The sequence below is a fragment of the Cibotium barometz genome, chromosome 3 (assembly GCF_041138505.1).
Source record: "Cibotium barometz isolate CiBa-2024 chromosome 3, ASM4113850v1, whole genome shotgun sequence".
Taxonomy (NCBI): Eukaryota; Viridiplantae; Streptophyta; class Polypodiopsida; order Cyatheales; family Cibotiaceae; genus Cibotium; species Cibotium barometz.
Window position 1 is genome coordinate 73,524,859 of NC_141048.1, and position 10,404 is coordinate 73,535,262.

Here is a 10,404-nt window from a genome sequence, read left to right on the forward strand (position 1 = left end):
CTTCTTTCCCCATCAAGAGGCACAGCCGTTGATTCCTATCCATAGAACAATTACTATCCAGGATTTACTTCGTCTATCGTAATAACAGAAAGGAGTCTCATTTTACGGATTCATCAATCCAGCCTAACCCCATCCAGTCCCATGGGTTAGCCAACCACCCAACCGCTGTAGTGATGGGATCCAATTTAGAATTTGGTTAGGTTTTGTCCCGGGTACCAGGGAAAAGAGTTCCCAGGCCCCCTAGCTGGATGTTTATGCAAACATAAAACTAGTCACACCACTTACACACCCAATATGAAATTGCCTTTTTCTCAGCATCAGCTATCTTTAAAACAATCCTTTATTGAAACCATTGTGTCACTGATCATAATCCTCAAAATCTCTGATTGAATCCTTATTTCCAATCATTCCTTCATTGGTGTACTTATGGCATCATTGGCAAAACCAGAACGCTCACCACCTATTCCCTCAGGGGCCTTTTCAATAGTTCCTAGCTCATAGTACCCGGCAATATAATCTTTTATAAAAATCAAGATGGAATCTCCATTGAAGATCAGCAAGATCAACCAACAGTTCCATATAAAAGAGCCATGGACTCATCTGTTGAGGACCAGCAAGGTCAATCAACTAGATCCATGCCCGGTTTCAAAAAACAACTCTTACTCCTTGTTCCAATATCTTTCACGATGCACGTGTGGGTATCTTCGGCGACCCAGAGCCTGAGCACCGTATGGTCAGCACCCTCTAGGATCCTTCGCAGGTCACCTAGACCTCGGCCGACCTTGCTACGCGAGACGTCCTCCGTTGACTCTCCATCAGCTGTTGTAACTTTATCAGGTAGGTCTCCACAACCACATTCTCAAGACAGTCAAAATGCTTCCCCGACATTCTTGACATAAAACAGTCATTTACAAACAGTTCACAATTACAATTTCTCATCTTTCCAGATTGTTCCACATCAATCCATATTACTTAACCCAAATCCAAATCATATGCGGATCCATTCTTAACCAGATACATCATTTTCCATCCCATCAAATCTATACATCCATACATCCACATCCACATCCACATTCATACATCCACAGCCACATCCATACATCCATTTTCACATCCACATCCATATCTACATCCATACATCCATTTTTACATCCACATTCGTACATCCACATCCACATTCATACATCCATTTCCACATCCACACCCATATCCTCATCTGGATCCACATCCTTATCCATACATCCATATCCATGTTCATATTCATGCATCCACATCCACATCTACATCTACATTCATACATCCACATCCACATCTGCATTCATACATCCACATCTATATTCGTATATCCATTTTCACATTCCCATTCATATATCCACATACGCCTTCACATCTATTCTTTTACAACACATCCATTCTCGCCCTATCATAACCCATATACCTCTTATCCTATCAAATACACTTCTTACCTCATCCCATACACATCTTATCATATCCTAACTCATCCCATATGCATCTTATCACATCTCATACACCTCTTATCACATCCTATCACATCTCATACACATCTTATCACATCCTGTCACTTCTCAAACGCATCTTATCACACCCTATCACATCTCATACGCATCTTATCACATCCTATCACATCTCATACACATCTTATCACATCCTATCACTTTTCATACGCATCTTATCACATCCTATCACTTTTCATACCCATCTTATCACATCCTATCACATCTCATACGTATCTTATCACATCCTATCACATTCCATACTCATCTTATCACATCCTATCACATTCCATACGCATCTTATCACATCCTATTAGGCATAAAGATAACTTTAATAGGAATATCACTTTAATAATCCTTTTATGCATTTTACTATGCATAAATTCCATTTTAATGAGAATAATACTTTCGAAATAAAAATAAATCTTTTATACATCTTTCTATGCATAAATTTCCATCTTAATGAAATTAATACTTTTAGAAAAAAAAATCTTGTATGCATCTATCCATGCATAAAATCAAAATTGATAAGAATAACTCTTTTGAATTAAAAATAAAATTCTTATGTATCTTTCTATGCATAAAATCAAAATTGATAAGAATATCTCTCTTGGATTTAAAAAAAATCTTTATGCATTTTTTTATGCATAAAATCAAAATTGGTTAGAATAACACTTTTCAACTAAAAATAAAATTCTTTATGTATCTTTCTATGCATAAAATCAAAATTGGTGAGAATAACACTTTTGGGTTAAAATAGATTCTTTATGCATCTTTCTATGCATAAATCCAATTTAGTAGGAATTACACTTTTAGAATAAAAGAATTTCTCTTATGCATCTAATTTATGCATAAAATCCATTTATGATGAAAATCTCCCTTTTAATATAAAAAAATCTTTTATGCATATGTTTATGCATACAAATCATTTATGATGAAAATCATTCTTTTAATATAAAAGAATTTCTTTTATGCATCTAATTTATGCATAAAGTCATTTATGATGAAAATATCACTTTTAATATAAAAATATCTTTTATGCATATGTTTATGCATACAAATCATTTATGATGAAAACCACTCTTTTAATGTAAAAGAATTTCTTTTATGCATCTAATTTATGCATAAAATCATTTATGATGAAAATCACACTTTTATAATAAAATATTTCTAGTATACATTTTTCTATGCCTAGAATGAAAATAACCCTTTAAGAATACTCATACCATGGGGATTACTCTTTTTAACATAAAATTTAATTACTAGAAATCCTTTTTTTCTTAATTCATCAATTATGCATAACATAAAAATCAATTTCTCCATGATTACAATAAAATTCTTTCAATTAATCTAGGATGATAATTTCTAGAATATGGTAGAAAGTCCTCTTTTCATGCTTTGAATGAAATTGTTTTATGTGTAATTTTTACAAAAATTTTACCATAGCTCCGTTGCTATGATTGATAAATCTCAATTATTTTAAAGGATAAAGCTTAACATTAAGGTAATGATTAGAATGATCCCTAATTGGATCATTAACCCAATAATGGATTGAATCATCCATATTCATGAAATACATAAACTAAAAGCATAAAAAAAGCCATTAATCTGGCCTCCAATTAAACAAGCATAGATTAATCTTGGATTAAGGAAAAGCTTTATGAGAAGCTTCATTTGGGTTTAGAATAGGTCATGAGAATGACCATTCTTTGAGTGAGAGAGAGAAATTACATAAAAACCATTAAAATTAAGCATAAATAAAAATTTATGTAATTCTTCACTACCATTCATCAATTAACTTCAATAGCATTCAAAAACCATTCCAATTAAGCTTCTCAAGCTTGAGAGGGGTTGAGAAGAGAGAAACATTGAGAATTTACGAAAAAAGTTCAAAATTCACATTTTATCTTACAAATTGCTTGATTCTTTGATCACGGTAGAGGCCCCCAACCAATCAATTGGTTTGGTATGCTGATGGAGCCACCAATGGAGATTGAAGAAAGAGGGAAGCTCCAATTTCTTCAATTTGGAGAGAATTTTAGAGAATAAAAAATTATCATTATTTCAATATAATTCTGGTATAGTAAGATTCTCCTATTCTTTTACAAAGGACTCAGAATCTATTTATAGGAGAGGGAAGCTCTAACCAAGACCAACTGATTTCTAGAATTTTCCAGATTTAGTTTGGCATTTACTCATTTTTGGATATTTTTCTTTTACAAATTGGATTTATCTCCTCCCCACACATGGATTGATCTTATTGGCCCATAGGAACCTTAATTGGACCATAATCCAAAAATTTCTGAAAATCTAGACCCTTAGGCTAAGGTCCTTTATACCCATTTCTTGATAATTCCAATTGCACATTAGAAAGTTCTTTTTGAATTTTTGTTTTAGGGAAATTCATTTTAGACACTAGGAGGATTTTTCTATCCAAAAATATCTCAATTTTGGACTATCTCTCTCTAGATATTTTCTCTCTCTAGGTCAAAACAAGGTAAAACAGAATCTTTCTTTTATTTCAGAGAGGGGAATAATTATAAGATCAGAAGGGGAGGTTCTTACACCTGCACACCTCAAAAAGCTAGAGGGAGGAATCTTACATTCTATCCCACTTAAAAAACGCGAGATGTTCTCATCTCGCAACTAGAGGACAACTCTTCCCCTTGAGATCCAATTGATTCTGGGGTTCTTTATATTCTGGTCAACCCAACAGAATCTTGGGCTAAAGATCCCTTATATAGAACTCATCATCGAATAACGATTCATTCAGATCATAACATTCATACTTTTAACATAATAATGGTCCACTAGACTGAAAAAAGATTTCCTTTGACCATTCCTCCACGGGAATTTTAGTCAAACGAGTCCTTAATTTGTCATCCAATTATCTTCATCCATCGGGTCAAGTGTTAACAGTAGCAATCTCACAGCACAATCCACTAATCTCATACTGATTTGCTGAAGTCATTAACGTTATTCTAGTTAAGAACATTATCACAGGGACTCGTCCCATTCATCCTCATTGTGGTTTTGCTCAGCTTATTACATTTCAACTAAAATTCAGAAATCTTCATTTTTCAATCAGAATCCAAATCAACTCATCATTTCTCAATCAAAATTTAAAATCATATCAACCACATTTAAATTCATCATCTGGATAGTATTAATGCTTATAACTTCAAGTCTTAGATTTACTCGTATATACTGCCAGTAAAGAGCTGTAGTTATACCCTCGGTATATACGGGTAGTCATGGTTCTTGGAACTATAAGGTAAATACCATCATGTCTAGGCCTCAAGCAAGTCAGGGATTCCATACAATTGCGGTACTTCCGTCTGAAGACCCAATTACCAAGTTATGAATTTCAGTTTGAATATCAAATTGTATGAATTTTATCACACAATTACAACCTTTTAGTGCTTCTTGATAAATTTTTGACATATTTGGTTTCTCGGTTGATCCTCATTAACCAAATGCTCTGATACCAACTGTAAGATCCCTGTCCCCACCGTGCAACGGATTCGGGGTGCTAGCAGGGGAAGTAGCACAACCTGCATGGGGCAGGGTCCCACACTCGGGGCCTCGCCCACCACGGATATCCGGACAGGTGACTAATTCCTCGGTTCTTCCAAAAATGAACTCGAAAAAACTTCTCTTGCCTAGAAAGCACAGGCGATTCCTCCAGGATAAAATTTTACTCTAATGTAGTCAAGATCATTACTGACCAGACTGATCCGACCGCACCTATAAAGATACTCGGCCAGATCAAGGAAGAAACTTGCACTTGGATCATAGAGATCAACGCTTTTTCCCCCATCAAGAGGCACAGTCGTTGATTCCTATCCATAGAAAGAACAATTACTATCCAGGATTTACTTTGTCTATCGTAATAACAGAAAGGAGTCTTATTTTACGGATCCATAGAACAATTACTATCCAAGATTTACTTTGTCTATCGTAATAATAGAAAGGAGTCTTATTTTACAGATCCATCAGTCCAGCCTAACCCCATCTAGTCCCATGGATTAGCCAACCACCCACACCACTGTAGTGATGGGATCCAATTTAGAATTTGGTTAGGTTTTGTCCTGGGTACCAGGGAAAAGAGTTCCCAGGCCCCCTAGCCGGATGTTCATGCAAACATAAAACTAGTCACATCACTTACACACCCAATATGAAATTGCCTTTAAATTGACTTGAGTCCCTTTTAACTTTGTTAAAATGATAAATACATCCATCCCCTAATCTTAATGCAATAATGGTTAATCCTTTTTTATCCCAGCTTAACCAAATATTTTTTGCAATATCTTCATTTTCTAAGTACTTCTCTCTCCTACTAACAATCCCCTAAAGTGATTCCTTTACAAGAACTTGACTTTGACTTGCCAAGTATAAAACCCTTTAGTGCTCTTTTCAAACACAAATGGGGTTGCCATTGTATACAAATTAGGTGAATGAGAAGGTCTTTTGACTTGAGTATATCTCAAGGCCAGGTTTTGATACCTTGGGTTTCCTTGAGACTTTAGAACTTAAAGATGGCAATCACTGCTGGGTCGGGGGACGTGGTCATAGAGGCGGATGAATTCGTGGGGAAGTGCCTGACCATGGATTCTTGAGTACATGGATGTTGTGTTGACAGGGGCGTGAACCATGTGAAGTTGAATTGCAACTTCCGGTGCTGCTATTGTTCTTCATCATGGAACGTCTTCCAGGCCCACTGTCTTTGAATGGGAAGGTAATCAGGGCTGACGCGAGGTGCGTTACAATAGACCTCCCAACCATATGAAGGGTTTGTTGAGGAAGGGCCGTCCGGGCTGCTCACCCATGAGATTGAATGTGATGGGACGAGCAGCGGGGGCGGAGGGTGGCCGGTGGTATCCGTCGCCGTGGTTCAAGGTGGGTGGTCATGCCGCTAGGTTGTGTGCTTGACGTCGAGGTACAGGTGAAGGAAATATGTGTCGAAGGTGATCGGTGACCTGGGTGATGGGGTGATTTTGGAGTTGTCAATTGATTAGGATGACGATGGCCAGCTCAAAATCCATGCGGTCCAGAGGATCACACCAATTCAAAGGGTTTGACAAAGGGTCTACTTCCTCATGCTTGAATGGTGGTGGTGGCAGAATCTCCCCTTCTTCGAGTGGTGGGTTGTGGAGCCAGCGAGACGAGGGTGAAGGGGGTGTTGATGATGAAGGGGGTGTGGTGAGGCTGACGTCGAGAAAAGGTGGGGGTTTGGCAGATGTGGAGGGTATATCCTAGAATGCTTTGTATGTTCCTAAGTTAAGGGATAGTGAAGGTGGCGAGGGGGGTGTGGGTGATGGGGGTGGAGTGGGAAAGTGAAGGGGGGGAGAAGAAGGTGTGGCACGAAAAAGAGGAAGAGGGGAGGTGCTTGAGGGGGGTGGTGGGGGTGGGAGTTGTGTGTGAGGAGGTGAAAACATGGAGCCTAATGGGGGAGGAGGGGGTGGTGGTGAAGAAGATCATGGGGGTGGAGGAGGCAAGCCACCCTGCCCATTAGTGCTGTCGTCGTTATCGTGTGGGATAGGGCCAATTGCCAACAACAACCTCAGGATCGTGAGTATAGAAAAAAACAACTGTGAGCGATGACAGCCTCGGCTTCACTGTACTCCCATCGAAAGGCAATGTGTGTGTTGTCGAACTAGTGGTATATCCCAGTAGCCTCCATGACTTCGATCTAGATGAAGCAACAATGGTAGAGAATGATTAAGCTAGGCGTCGAGTAGGGTGGTAGAGGATCATTTAGGAGGGAGAGTTAAGCGTCCTGGGGGGATGACCTGCCAACCAGCTATCCAGAAGTATTGCAATGCCTGGCTAGAGATGAGGGGGAGATATGGGTAGGGGCATATGCCATTTGGTAAGGATAAATCAATGAGATCAGTAGATTGGGCTGTGGGACAGTAGGAAAGCCATAGTGAAGTAAACTCCAGGCTGTGAGAGTGGCTTGAAGGGGGTGGAAGGGGAGTTCAAAGAGATCGTGAGGGTGTTGGAAGGTGAGAAGCCCTTGGAAGAAAAAATGGGGGATGATAGTTAGGATATCTATGGGGAGCTTGGATAGAGCATATGTATATTGTGGGCGGGAGAGGGACTCTTCAATATATATATCATGTTGGAGAAGGTTAAGGCAGCGGATGGCTCGGATCTGTAGATCAAGAAGCTGATAAGGGGTTTGAGGGGGGATGCCAAAATGGGAAGCTCTATGGGTGGTCTCCATGAACGCATCCACCTTGTGATCAAGAGAGCCGCCAGAAGAAGGAGCCCATGGAGTGGGTGGCCCGGGCCTCAGCATCTCTGAGCTGCTCATGTAGGCAATGGATGGTAGCCTCTGTTAAGTCGCGATGCCTTGCAAAATTTGTGGTGGTGTGGGCTAGAACATCCTCAGCTATCTGGGCCTGGCTCATGGCCTCCTGATGTAGTCCTTCAATGATTGTAAGCTCTTTGTGTGCTGTCACGGCCACTGCATGGGCTTGGTTGACATGTTGCTAGAGCTCAGTTATTCTGCTGATAGCCATGCCCAACTGCTCTATTTGTTGGTTGAACCTTTTCTGCAGCTCTACGCACTGTACATTGGTATGGTAGTATAACTCCTCTCTGGCGCAAGCTCAATGGAGAGTGTTGATTGTATTCTGTGTGTGTCACTAGGGGAGGAAGGCCCCGCCTAATCATCATGAGAAGGCATCTCCGTGAATGTGTCAGGGGGGTGGTGTCTCATATAAGCTTTTGTTAAGAAAGTCATGCCTCTGGAGATCCTCTTCCTCTTCTACGGCCTTCTTGGTGGCTTCTACAATAATGGCGTGAACTCTTTCTCTATGGGCCTGGGCTTGGGGTGTGGCTGAGCATGTTCTGTAGGTGCGGGTTTGTGGTGTGGCCTCTTGGCTGGGTGGTGGGGAAATGGGAGAGGTGGATGGAGGGTATAAACAAGAATTAATAGCATCCGGTCCGCCCAACTGGATTGCTCATGGCCTCTTGGCTGGTGGGGAAATGGGAGAGGTGGATGGAGGGTATAAACAAGAACTAATAGCATCCAATCTGCCCAACTGGATTGCTCATGGCAAGTCTTCCCATCCAACCACATAATAGAGGACCTTGGTGAGTAAAGTTGATGCTGCCAACTTGCCTTGGGGGTTTGAGCATGCAACATGTAGCTCCCAGAAGAGGTAGTCAAACCAATTGACCTGTTGACCACCCTGGTGCACACGAGCTAAGGTGGTTAAGCATGCAACATGTAGCTCCCAGAAGAGGTAGTCAAACCAATTGACCTATTGACCACCCTGGTGCACACGAGCTAAGGTGGTTAAGCTACACCTGTTGAACCTATTAGTCCTCCTAGTGGTGGGGTGAGGAGAAACTACAGAGCTCTTACTGGCGCATCACGAGGTCTTCCTGGGCAATGTTGCCCCACTCGTCCATCTTTGTTAGCATTGCTCTTGTACAGGTCACGGGTGAGCTTAAGGGCATTAATGAGGCGTACATATGGCTGCTCCATATGTGGGAGTGCAAGAGCCTCTTGCACAAGCCCCACGCTGATTTAGACTGGATGTTTTTGCCCCTTGATATCCAAGATAACTCTCGTGTGTTGATTTGCATCATAAGCTTCAATGAAGTATAAGGCATTATACAAATCCGGCCCCCAAGGCTCCAAGGTGGGTAGTCGGCCCAATCCAAGCTGCTCTAACTTTTGCACCACCATTGGGTCGGCTGCAATAGCTCTATAGCCTGGACTGGTGTAGTAAAGGAGCTTGTGCTTAACTTTATGGTGATTCTTCATCAAAGAATGACCAGTGTGTCCATTGACTTGCTTCATCAATGCTTTGCCCAGGTGGGAGAGCTGTGTGGGGTGCTTCACATGCTCCTCAAATCGGCCACTGGAAGGTCTCTTCCTTCTCAAAGAAGTGTGGTGGAGCACTTCTAGGGATGAGTCGCAAGCTTTTTACATATTGCTAGCTAGTTGTGAGGGTAAGAGCTTGGGGAAAAAAATTGCAATAGTTTGGTTAGGCTGAGAGTGAAAAGTGAGGAAATGGAAGGAGGGGCCCCATATTTATAACCCTATGAGGAAGACACGGCCGTGGGCAAGTTCAAGGAATGGGCATGCAACTATAAGCGCACGGGCATGGCAAGCTGAGCGAAAACGAGCGAGGCAAGCTAAGCAAAGTTGAACACTGTGGGCGAACGGGCATGGCAAGTGGAGCAAACGGCCATGCAAACTTGAGCAAATGGCCATGGGCTCGCGACGAGGACTAGTTGGAATAGCTAGGGGCTTTGAATAGAGAGTCGGCACACAGCCATGGGCAGTGGTGAGCGGGAGAAGGAATGGCCGTTCCAAACTGGGAACTTCTGTGGCAATCCAAAATTTGAGAAGGGAACGGCCGGGGGCTTTGAGGTGGACGAAGGAACGGCCATGCGAAACCTTTTTTTTCTATGTGTGCACCCTGTAATAGGTTTTGTACACACAGAGGCTATGCTACCAGCACCCCATTGTGGGTTTTGTACTTACCGCGTGCCCAATTCGCCCAAAGAGAGAAGTTTATTCCAATTAGGTAATGGGGAAGTAGGGGGTGGCACTTCTTGAAGAGATTCCCAAGAGGGTGGCAAGGAAGTAGCTAGGGCTAAAGGGGTTGATGGGAGTTTTGCGGTCCTATCGAGCCTCTGAATGATAGGCGAAGGAATTACTGACGTTGAAGGTATATTTGTAAGGAAGTTTGTCAGTGGTAGCTTGAGAGAAACTGTGTCACATAATAGGACTTTCTGCTTCCCTTTGTCTTGAGTAATCTTGACTGCATATGTTACCTTGGGTACCCATTGAAGGGTAGGTGACTATGGTGTGACACGAGGTAGGAGCTTAGGTTGGAGAGGTTTGGGGTTCCATATGGTATGA